The 10,336-nt window shown below is 39.9% G+C and overlaps 1 protein-coding gene across 4 annotated transcripts in view; it reads left to right on the top strand.

Annotated features, from left to right (window-relative positions):
* Nucleotides 1–10,336, top strand: part of Sema6a (semaphorin 6A) — a 129,297-nt gene that overhangs the window by 26,562 nt on the left and 92,399 nt on the right. Inside the window, exon 2 of one of the 4 annotated variants that reach the window (XM_023700548.1) lies at nucleotides 5,328–5,590. The exons of the other annotated variants lie outside the window; for them this stretch is intronic. The gene's annotated coding sequence lies outside the window, so the exon portion shown is untranslated. The remainder of the gene's footprint in view (nucleotides 1–5,327; nucleotides 5,591–10,336) is intronic. 4 annotated transcript variants of the gene reach the window in all.

Below are 10,336 nucleotides of genomic sequence, written 5' to 3'. Positions count from 1 at the left end.
CCCCAGCACCACATGCCAGCCAGCCCCGCCCCCTGGTGGGCTGAGCTGGCCACACACATACACACACACAAATAAATAAATAAAATTAAAAAAAATAGAATGTATAAAAACCAGCAATTTTGCATGATGCCTCAACTTTGTTAGTTTCTAAAATTCTTTAGGAGTAAATTTCGTATGTTTGAATATTGAAAATAAACATGAAATGTAGTGTGAACACATTCAGAGGGTTTTGTACCTGCTGGTTAGCAATCCAATTAGAATGACCTGGAAGAAAAAGATCAAAGCCAGTATTTCTGTAGAATTGGATATGAGATTTTTCAGCCACATCAATGGTGCACCTCCTTAGGACACTTAATATACGTGTGCCCACAGTATTATCTACTATTTCTTTCATGGCAGTAGATAAAAAGGAAGATTTTAAAAGGCTAATAGTTTTAAAAGTCTCTTTAAAGAGACTTTTTTAGTGTAGCAGGAAAAAACTGATTCAGAGGCCACGCCACAAGCAAACTGGCTGACTTAATGGAAATCAGGCAGCAGACCGAAGGAAAAAATAGGTTTGGAACCTAAAATAAATTGAATATACAACACCTTTCCATTCCATTCCCGTTCCCTTTCCCTTTTGTTTTTCATGAGAATCTATTATTTATGGAAAAGTCAGTTGCTTGCTTATCGGGCTGAAGCTTGTGTTTTCTCAGACAAGCGATAATGAGCAATAAAAGGGGAGGGAATGGCTGGGGAGAGAAGGATAACAACGGGGCAGGCAGGCGCTGGTGGGCGATGTATGGGGAGGTAGCTCCCAGGGTCCGCTCTGAAAGGTCTGATTCCCCCATGTGTTCTTATGTTAATTGGAGGGGCTAGGATAAGGATCTATAATGAGGATGGGGGCTTTGCAGGCAATCTGCTGGTCCCAAGGAAGAGCTCCCGGTAATTACCTAGTTACATCCCCAGAGTCCTGTTGACAAGTGATCTAAAGCCTTGTTCCTGGGCCAGCAGCATCTGCATTACCTAAAAGCTTATTAGAAATACAGATGCGAAGGCATATTGCAGGGATATAATCTACATTTTCACGTGATCTTCAGGCAGTCGTCATGTATGTTAATGTTGGAGAGGCACAGGTTAAGTTAAGAGGGACATGGATAGGAGGACATGTAGCATTGGTGGAGAAAATAGGGTTATCTTAGCAAAAGCAGGGGCAGGCTATTTTTAGCTAGTGAGCTAACTACATTGCAGCCCTGTGAGGGCATTTGTTAGTAGTTTATCTTTCAAGATGTAAAGCAACTAGAGTGTCTCTGGGAAGTTAATTATCTGGACCTTGACTTCCTTGTGACTCCACTAATGGGAAGCCCAGTATTTGCCTAATAGCCTCAAGGCCATGTGGGCAAATGCAACTGAGGTCGAAAAGCTGGAAAGAAAAGAGTAAGAAAGATGATCCTGATCTCAGTGGCATGTAGAATTATGTCTATCACCAGGTATTAGGGCTTTTTATTTATTTATTTATTTATTTTTATTTTAAAGAGTAAAAACAAAAACAATAGCAAAAACAAGGACAGAAACAGAGTAATATTCAACAATACAGGCCAGTTGAGTTCTGCAGAGCAGAACCAGGAGGAGGGGGTGAGGCCTGCAACTGGACACAGTGAGCTGAGGCATTCTGCCAGGCCCAGGAGGTAGCTTAGGTGAACTGGGCTGCCTGGAAGGAAGACTCCAGGTACATGAAGGTATCAGGGCTCTGACACCAATAAGCCATGATGGTGCTGTGGAATTCCAGCACATATTTATTATTTGAATGATTTATCATTTTATTAAAGCTTCTTGTTTCCAAAATGTTTTACAGCCCTTAAAAAAAATCCTAACCATCTTAACAACCCCATGAAATGGCCCAGAGCCCTGCTCCCTTAATACCAATAACTCAGCGAGGATGCTGACATTACTCCTGCAGCGTTACAAAGGGTGACCGAACTGGATAAGCCCAGGAAGATGGGAGGATACAAAGGCGGTTGTTTGTAGAACAGACTGAACCACCTCTGATGGCATCTCTAAGCCTAAATCGGAAGACTAGATCAGCTCTTGCCTTCACATTCTCCTTCTGGGCTGCCGTTTTCCGAGCCCACTTACATGGTACGTGAATAAACTGCTCTCTCTTTAAGAACTGCTTATTATAGTAGAGGGTGAGGTTGCACATGAATCTTCTGCCACTTCACCTTTTGTGCCAAAGTTTAAAAAGCAATAAATACCGAGCTAGAAAAACATTGACTAGAAATGATGATATCACAATAATTACAAGTCTGTCTTTGTCCTTGTGACTTTCTGATATAAGGACCTTAGTTCTGAAGTTTGGCAGTGAGTCATGGGAGACTCCATGTGAGGAGGACACGAGGAAACTGGAACTGCATTCATGCATCGGCCCAGCGTCCATGTGCCAGGCCCAGTGTTAAGAAAGAGGACCAGGAAGAAAACTGCTCAGAGATCCTTGGAAGGAGCCCTGCCCAGGAAGGGCTTTGTATGCTGGCATGAGTTGGACAAAGTGCCTTCCGTTTCCTAGAAACAGTAAAAAGTAGAAATGTAAATGTATCCTTAGAAGAATGACTAAGGTCCATTTTTTTTCAGTGCCCAGGTTATTTCTTGGAAATGTTAGCATCTAAGGAAAATTATTTTTCCTATAACATTTAATATGCTAAGATGTGCATCAAAGAACATGGATGTCATATAACCAAAGACACTACACATGGCTTTCTAAGAGCAGCCCAAAAGACTGTGGAATTTAATGGAGAAGTGAAAGAGACACATGCTCAGTGCTCTACCCAAATGGAAAAGCACACGTTGGTCCTGAGTTTAACCAGAGTGGAGACTTGATCCAGAGCACGTCATCCACACAGATCTGCTGGTCTTATTGAACCATCCTATTTACTTTTCTTCTGCCAGCCAAAACTTGTGTCAGCATGTGGGAGTGTTATTTCTTCGACCTAATCTGGGCTGACCAGCCCTGGAAGGTCAGGAAACTGTTCAGATTATAAACCTTTGGAGACAAATAGTCATCATGTGTCGCTCAGTCTTCATGCTCTTTGAACTGAAAAATGGAATTCTTGGCCTTATTTTAAAAGGTAACAAGTCTGGATGTTAAAGAGAAAAGCTCTAGTTATTGACTTGTATTTCTTTGTAGTCAAGAGTAATGTTTCAGGAGTGATGAGAATATTTCAGGAAGGAAAGTTATGCTCCACAGAAGCTAGAATGAGAGAAAAACAGAAGGCTGAGCAGTTTTGAAGAATGTCCTAGAGTAGATGCAAGTGGTGAGGTTTGAAGTGCGAAGAACCATTTCTGAACTGGGTCATTTTGTCACAGGCTATATGCAAGGATGTGAGGGTGGAAGAATTTTGCTGAACCAGAAGTCCTTGTAATGAGTTTCTGAACACATTAAGTACAATTTGGTTTTAAAATAGAAAGATAATTCTTCTATGACTTAGAGGAATCCAGTTACTGTCCTAACATAGGAAAACCAATCATCCTTCCCATAGCAGTTAAAAGGTGACATTGAAAGCATGTTGAAAGAGAGCAGTTTGAGTGTGTGTGTGTGTGTGTGTGTGTGTGTGTGTGTGTGTGTGTTGGGGGTGAGCTTCAACTCTACATTATACTATTTGACCTACGTGACTGTTCAAATAAAACTACATTATGAGCCTCAGCATTATTAATGGGAAATAATGCTATCTCTAAAATCACAACAAAATAGTATCCCGCAAGGAGTTGAGGTTGTCCTGCAGCAGTGATGTGTGGAAGGGAAGGATTTGCATGAAAGAGATTTTGCTGCCCTCTGTACTCTGTGCCATCCGCCTCAGACACGTCCCGTTTCTCCACGTGGGACACAGGAACTAGTCTATCCCAGGTTTAAAATGATAATGACACTCACAGTTTCCCTCGATTTGCAACCTTCTCCAAATGGCCAGACTTTACATTTAAAGATATCCAGATTATTTTGGAATCCTTGAATTTTGGATTTTTTTTGTTTTATTTATTTAATTTAGCTCTTCGATGGTAGGTGCATTAATTTGGGTTATCTTTCAGTTCTCTGTAATTAAAATAAATGAGAGGGTAGAAACAAATGTTTTTGGATTTTGTTAATTAATAGTCAAAAGACACTCAAGATTCTTTCTTGAAGGCTATTAAAAATTCCTGTGTTACATCTCAAATAAAGAAGGAACAGAGAAACTTGACTGTGTTCTCTGTGGCTAGGACTGGGTCCTTAGATTGCAGGGAGAAAAGAGTGAGTGTAGCTAATAGCGCACATGGCAAGATAGGAAATATACTTTTGTGGTGGGATTTGTAACTGGACAGGAAAAGCTTCAGAATGAATTTAAGGTTTGCTTCTGCCCTGAAAACCCAGTCATGCAGAAGGTGTTACCAAGTTCCCTCTTTAACTATTAATGAGCATTTGAACTTGTAATAACAATAATGCAAGCTTTAGTACTGACAGAATGAACTTGGAGGGGAGGCCTGTGATCCTAGGAACATGCAAAGTAGTTAACTCTTCATTTTGTCATGTAAATCTGAGGCTGCTCTTTTTTAGAATACTGCTTTCAAATGGCATTTAATGGCAAGGAATCATTTAAAAACTAAAAATTTTGGTTACACTATCCCCATCCCTAATATGACTTATGAAAGTGAATACAATCAGTTGAAGTAGAGCCGGCCAAATAGCTCAGCAGATTAAAGCTCCTGCAAGCAGGTTTGGGAGCCCAAGTTCGATCCCCAGGCCTGCCATGCCAGCCCTGCCCCTAGGGCCCGCTAAGATGGCAATTGAGACTGGCTTGTAATCCCAGCATGTGGGAGGCTGTAAACAGGTGAGTTACTATAAGTGCAATTTAATAGTGAGCCCCTGAACATCCTTTAGAGCCTTCCCTAAAAAATACCCTAAAAAATCAGTTGAGGTAAAGACTGGTGGCATTAATTTGACTCTTCCAGAATGTGGACTACTCAGAACTCACTGGGTACAGGGCTGATGAGCAGCTTGCGTCCTGTGTGGTCACAGGTCAGCATGTGATGCCACCGATGCTGCGTTCACCCTCCACCCTGCCACCTTGAGTGAGCACTGACCCCTCATGAACTCTATCAGGCGTCTACATCCCGAGAAAGACACCATCCAGATTTGACTTCTGTATTTAGCCCCAAATACTATCAAACACAGCAGAGCAACCTCCTTTGTAAATCATTTACATTGTCACCTTAGTATTATCATGGCTGAATTTTATTGTCTTGGGACAAATAGGTAGCTTTGACATCGGTTCAGTGTTGCTGATAGAAAATATTATGCGAGACTTTTTCCTGTCTGCTTTCAGTCATGTGGAAATGCACTGCCAACTAAGTGCATGTGGAAATACGTTGTCATCTGAGTGCCAGAAGATCTGAAGTAGAAGTTGTTGGCAGGTATTGGTGCCAGTCAGCCGAGAATAAACTGCCCAGGAAGACACTGGAGTGAAAAAGGATAATTTAGGCCAATTTCTTTTCTTTCTCTTTTGCTCTTGAAGTGAAGCATCTAACATTTGCCTGCACACAGCATCTATCTGCGTAAGATGTGAGGGTCTAACTTGCCTGCTCACGAGTAAGTAGGAGACCGTGGGGCAGCACTCTGTGTTTCCCCCCTTACCTCGCCAACTTCATGCTCACCCCTTTATTTTGCCCTGTGACATGTGGGAACCATGGGGAAGTTCACTTCTTCTAGGATGCAGAGTACAGCAAAGGGCTAGGCCCTCCCAGGAGGAGTATGTAGAATGGGAGTCACAGTGAGTAAAAGGGGCTCTTCTGTGAGCGTCTGAAGCAAGAGCTCGGGCAGGAGGATGCCTCTGAGGAGGTGAAGACCACACACCAGCATGGCTGGAAAGAGCCCTCCTACTACTCACTTCAGCGTAAGCCCATGATGATAACTGAGTTCGGTTTGAACTCCAACAACTGTAATAATTTCTAACCTACCTTTTGTTAAAATGGCTATTTGAAGTGATTTTGAATTAAAAGCATGAAAATGGGTAATTGTCCCAACTAAAAAGATTTTTTTAGTGTTACAATGTCTTCATACCTCAAAAACAATGACTATTTGAGCCCTATCTGAAGAAAATAGGCCAAGCACATAGAGAACAGTCTCTTATGTGACCAGGAAGTTACAAAATCAGAAAAGGAGTTTGATTAAAGTTGTGCAGTTGAGTATAGGAAAATGAACAAGATAAAATGAACTTGGAAAGGAAAATGAACAGAGAAGACAGTGAGATCAGAAATGCCCCAGAACACTTACTTGTCAGGCATGGTGGCTTCTGCCTGGAATCCCAGCATTCTGGATGTTTAAGCAGGTGGGTTGTGAGACAAAGGCCAATCTGAATGAGGACAGCTGGTATCCTAATGAGACCCTGTCTCAAAAAACACCACCTCCACCAAAATCAACACTGCCTTACTCAGCAATGTCAAAACTAACCAGACAAAGCAATATAAAGCATTCTATGTTTAGTGACAGTTTAAGATACACTGGGAAAAAAAATTGACATTGACTAATGACCTGAATAATTAAAATTTTAGATAAGAACCCAAGGTTAAAGTCCAAACCAGAAATAAAGTAATAACTAAATACAAAATATGTGGGCTTAAATATCTCTGAAAAATAATTTAACCTGAGCATCTAACACTGATGGAAGTATTGTGACCCATTCTAGTGGTGAAATCAAAATATTGGAGTAGGTTAGCAATTTTGCAATACATTTTTGTGTGACTGGAGAGGAATTAATCAGATACGAATCAAAAGCTGCATGAGTCAGTGTTAGAGGAATTACACAAATGCATTTGCACTAAAGCACGAGGTCATCCTGCACCTGCACTGAGAGCCCGCACAGGACGATCTCCCCAGAAGCGGGGTAGCTGCTTGCGCCCGCCCAGCGGGCTGCAGCAGGAGATGCTGCTCACAAGTTAGGCCTCTCCATGATTTGCTCTGTTCTTAGACTGCAGAGCAAGGAGATGCTGTCATGGTACAGCAGATTATGTGCATGCTCAAAAGTCTGCAGCTCTTTAACTACCTCAGAGTTAGGAATATGTGGCACACATTTTAGGGAAAAAAACTACCAAAATAAAACAGCATAAACACTAAAAAAGCAACCCACTATTGCCTTCAGCTGAGGACCACAGTAACAATGCCTGCCTAGACAGTAACAGCCAAAAGCTGGTTGTAAAAATTTGTGCTAAAGGAAAAAGTGATGCTCAGTGGAACTTCCAGAGGTGAGAGTTTGGGGTTGTGGATAGGATAGGACAGGATAAGGTGGGGTTGGGTATGGCAGGGGACAGAAGCTTACAGATCTTATACATTATAGGGAAAATTTGCTTGATTGCAAACACATGACTAATAATGCTTTCTTAATTGTGAATGATTTTCATTGAAAAATACAGCCAACTGCAAGAAGATACTGGCAATAAAAAAGATATTAGTTAAAGAAATATACAAGGGTAAAAAAAAAGCAAATTTAGGAATATATATATATATATATATCACCATGGTAATTGAGTGTCTCTAAAGTGGGATGGTAAACTAGCAAAAGGATTGGGGTGATAGGTTGGAAGTTAGCTTTGTCTTTTATTTATTTAGGTTGTGAGAAAATCACCATGTGTTACATGTATAGTATAAGTGTTTAAAAATCAGCTATTAAAATATATTCTAAAGGACATATGAGTTAAATGAAGAAGCACATAAAAAAGAATATTATCAGTTATGGCTGAAAGTAAAGCAACTAACAGCACTAACTGAAATTCTGATTATCAATGAGAACAGAAGTATCCCAAGAACACAAGTGAAATGATGGTGCTAGAAAACGCTCTGGAAAACATGGAATGTGAAGGACCAAATGCAGTAGTGGCAAACATGCATGTTGATTTTCTTTTAAGGCAAAAGATGTTAATATGTGAATTGTTTTTGCTAAGCCATTGCACTTTGCGATGAGTAAATTGGTTTGGGATTGCAAGGTGGGAACTCTTTCCTGAAAGATTTGCCATCACTGACCTGAAGTAATTCCTTATGCCCGATACACTTGGCTGGTGGCTCCATGGTGTGTGATTTTGACAACTCAGAACACTAAGTGGCCTTACATCTCAGCTATCCAAATTAGTATTCCAGATACCTGTAATCCTCAGAAACGGAAAAATAATAATTCAAATGTCTGACAACAAATTTATTTTGAGTAAGTTAAAATGCTTTTAAAAGATTTAAAAAAATCCTGCTTCTACATTAAAAAAAGAAAAAATAAGTAAAAGTACCTCGAAGCGTGAAGCTGTTCCCATAGATAAGAGGCAGTCTGTTCACGTGAGAGGGCAGTAGGTTGGTTCTCATACAAAGCATTTGGACCCAGTATTCTGTTGTTGCATTGAACCCAGGGCTTTCACTCTGAGCTACATGCCTGGCACGACTTACTTATTACTAAATTTTCTACCTTGGCTTGCGTTTGTACTGCTTCTGTTTGTCCCCAAGTGCGTTGGGGTTACAGGTATATGTCACCAGACCCAGCTTTGGCTCAAGTTTTTTTTTTTTTTTACATTAATTTTATTGAGAAACAAATAGCAACAAGACAGTTTCCAAACTGATTAGTAGGACAATTTCAATAATTAATACATTGTATATTGTTGTCTTTGTAGTGGTTTTTTTTGAATTATTCATTTATTTTATTTTATTTTATTTATTTTAGTTTTTTTCAAAGTTTTATTGATAAACATATAGCAATGAGACAGTTTCAAATCAAATTGAGAGTACAGTTTCAACAAATAATACACTGCATATATTCTTCTTAGTGGTTAATTGCTGTACAAGATGCAGACTTGTGATCCTACTTACAAACACCATTAGAACAAATCATTCTATTCATTAAGAGAATGCAACTATATATCTATCCCAACCACTTTGAATACACAGATACAAAATGGACATTCATAGTTATATCCCATTTTTTTTTAAAGTTCCGTTGTTGAATATTATAGGTGTGTAAACTCAGCAAAATATTCTAAAAGAGTCCATGACGTGCCAGTTACTGCTAAGATGTCTCTCGGGTAGATGGATGTTCAAAAAGAAGGTGGTGGTGAATGAAAGCAAGAGACAGGAAAAGGAATATTGTGGGACTGTCCTGCTTCAAGGTTGTATATGGTGAGATTTTTGGACTTATGTGCAAACATGAGAAGCATAGAATTCTTTATCCTATTGTTAAAATATAATCTAATTTTTAAATGTTTTTTATCATATTATGTAGGGACTTAAAGTTCAACATATCAATACTTGATGAAAAAAACCTGTTCCTTATTATGCCTAAGATGTTTGAAATGCAGTGAGATAGTGAGGTTAAGCTTGATAGCCTAAATCGTTTGATAATAACAATAAGCTTGTCTTCTGGATGGTTAACAACCTAAGTTTGCAGACCAAAATTAGAGAAAAAGGAGGGCTACAAGGAAAGCCAACATTTTGGCCCTAGCCTTCTAAGGTCAATTAAGACTCAGGACATATGAAAACTTGTACTGGAACATCATGTACCTTGGTAGTGTCCCAAATTTTCTGATCAAGAAGATTATGGGGCCAAAGAGGAAAGTGATCGATGACGTAGAGTGTGCCTAAGGAGAGTCACATGGGGAGAAGACATTCTCTCAGGCTTTCACAGAGAGCACATTGGCCAAGCATTGGCCGTGACTCATCCACATGGCTGCACTGACAAAGGTTCTACAATCTGAGGTACAGGATCTCAGGATAAATCCTGAGGGGATTTCACTGAACTTATCAGACCCAAAAGCTATAACTCTTGTTGCACAGGTCCTGCTTTACCTTGGTCTTAACCATCCAGTAGAAAAGTATGAAGACGAAATATAGGAAGTAAAGCCATGTTGTTATGTTGAGCTGTGGGGGACTCAGGTCAATAATTTCTGACATTGCCAGTTAAACAGAAGACCCAATGCTATTATGGGCTACTGGCTCAAGTTTTAATGCAGTTAAAACTTTTGTTTGTGTGACCCGCCAGCATTTATTTTCTCTATCTTTTCTTGTAAACCTTTGTGGGTTTTCCCAATTATTGTGTTTCTCTTTCTTTCTAAAAGTGTTTAAGCTCCTGAGGTGAAAATACTACTGCTACTTTTAATAGCAATAAGCATAGCAAACAACATTTGTTTAATTCTTGGCATTTGTTTCCTTAATTTTGGCAGCAACCCTAAAGGCCCAAATTACTATTATCTATTGGAGAAAATCTGAGGATTAAGTAATTCTTTTCCCTGGATCACACAACTAGAAATTGCCAATGCTAGGAGGTCAAGGCTAAGTTAGGCAAATGCCGAATCCCAGGATCTGGTCCCT

The sequence above is a fragment of the Octodon degus genome, unplaced genomic scaffold (genome assembly GCF_000260255.1).
Source record: "Octodon degus isolate 3935 unplaced genomic scaffold, OctDeg1.0 scaffold00124, whole genome shotgun sequence".
In the NCBI taxonomy this organism is placed as follows: domain Eukaryota; kingdom Metazoa; phylum Chordata; class Mammalia; order Rodentia; family Octodontidae; genus Octodon; species Octodon degus.
Note: the sequence above shows the minus strand (reverse complement) of the source record. Positions and strands in the feature narration are given on the sequence as shown.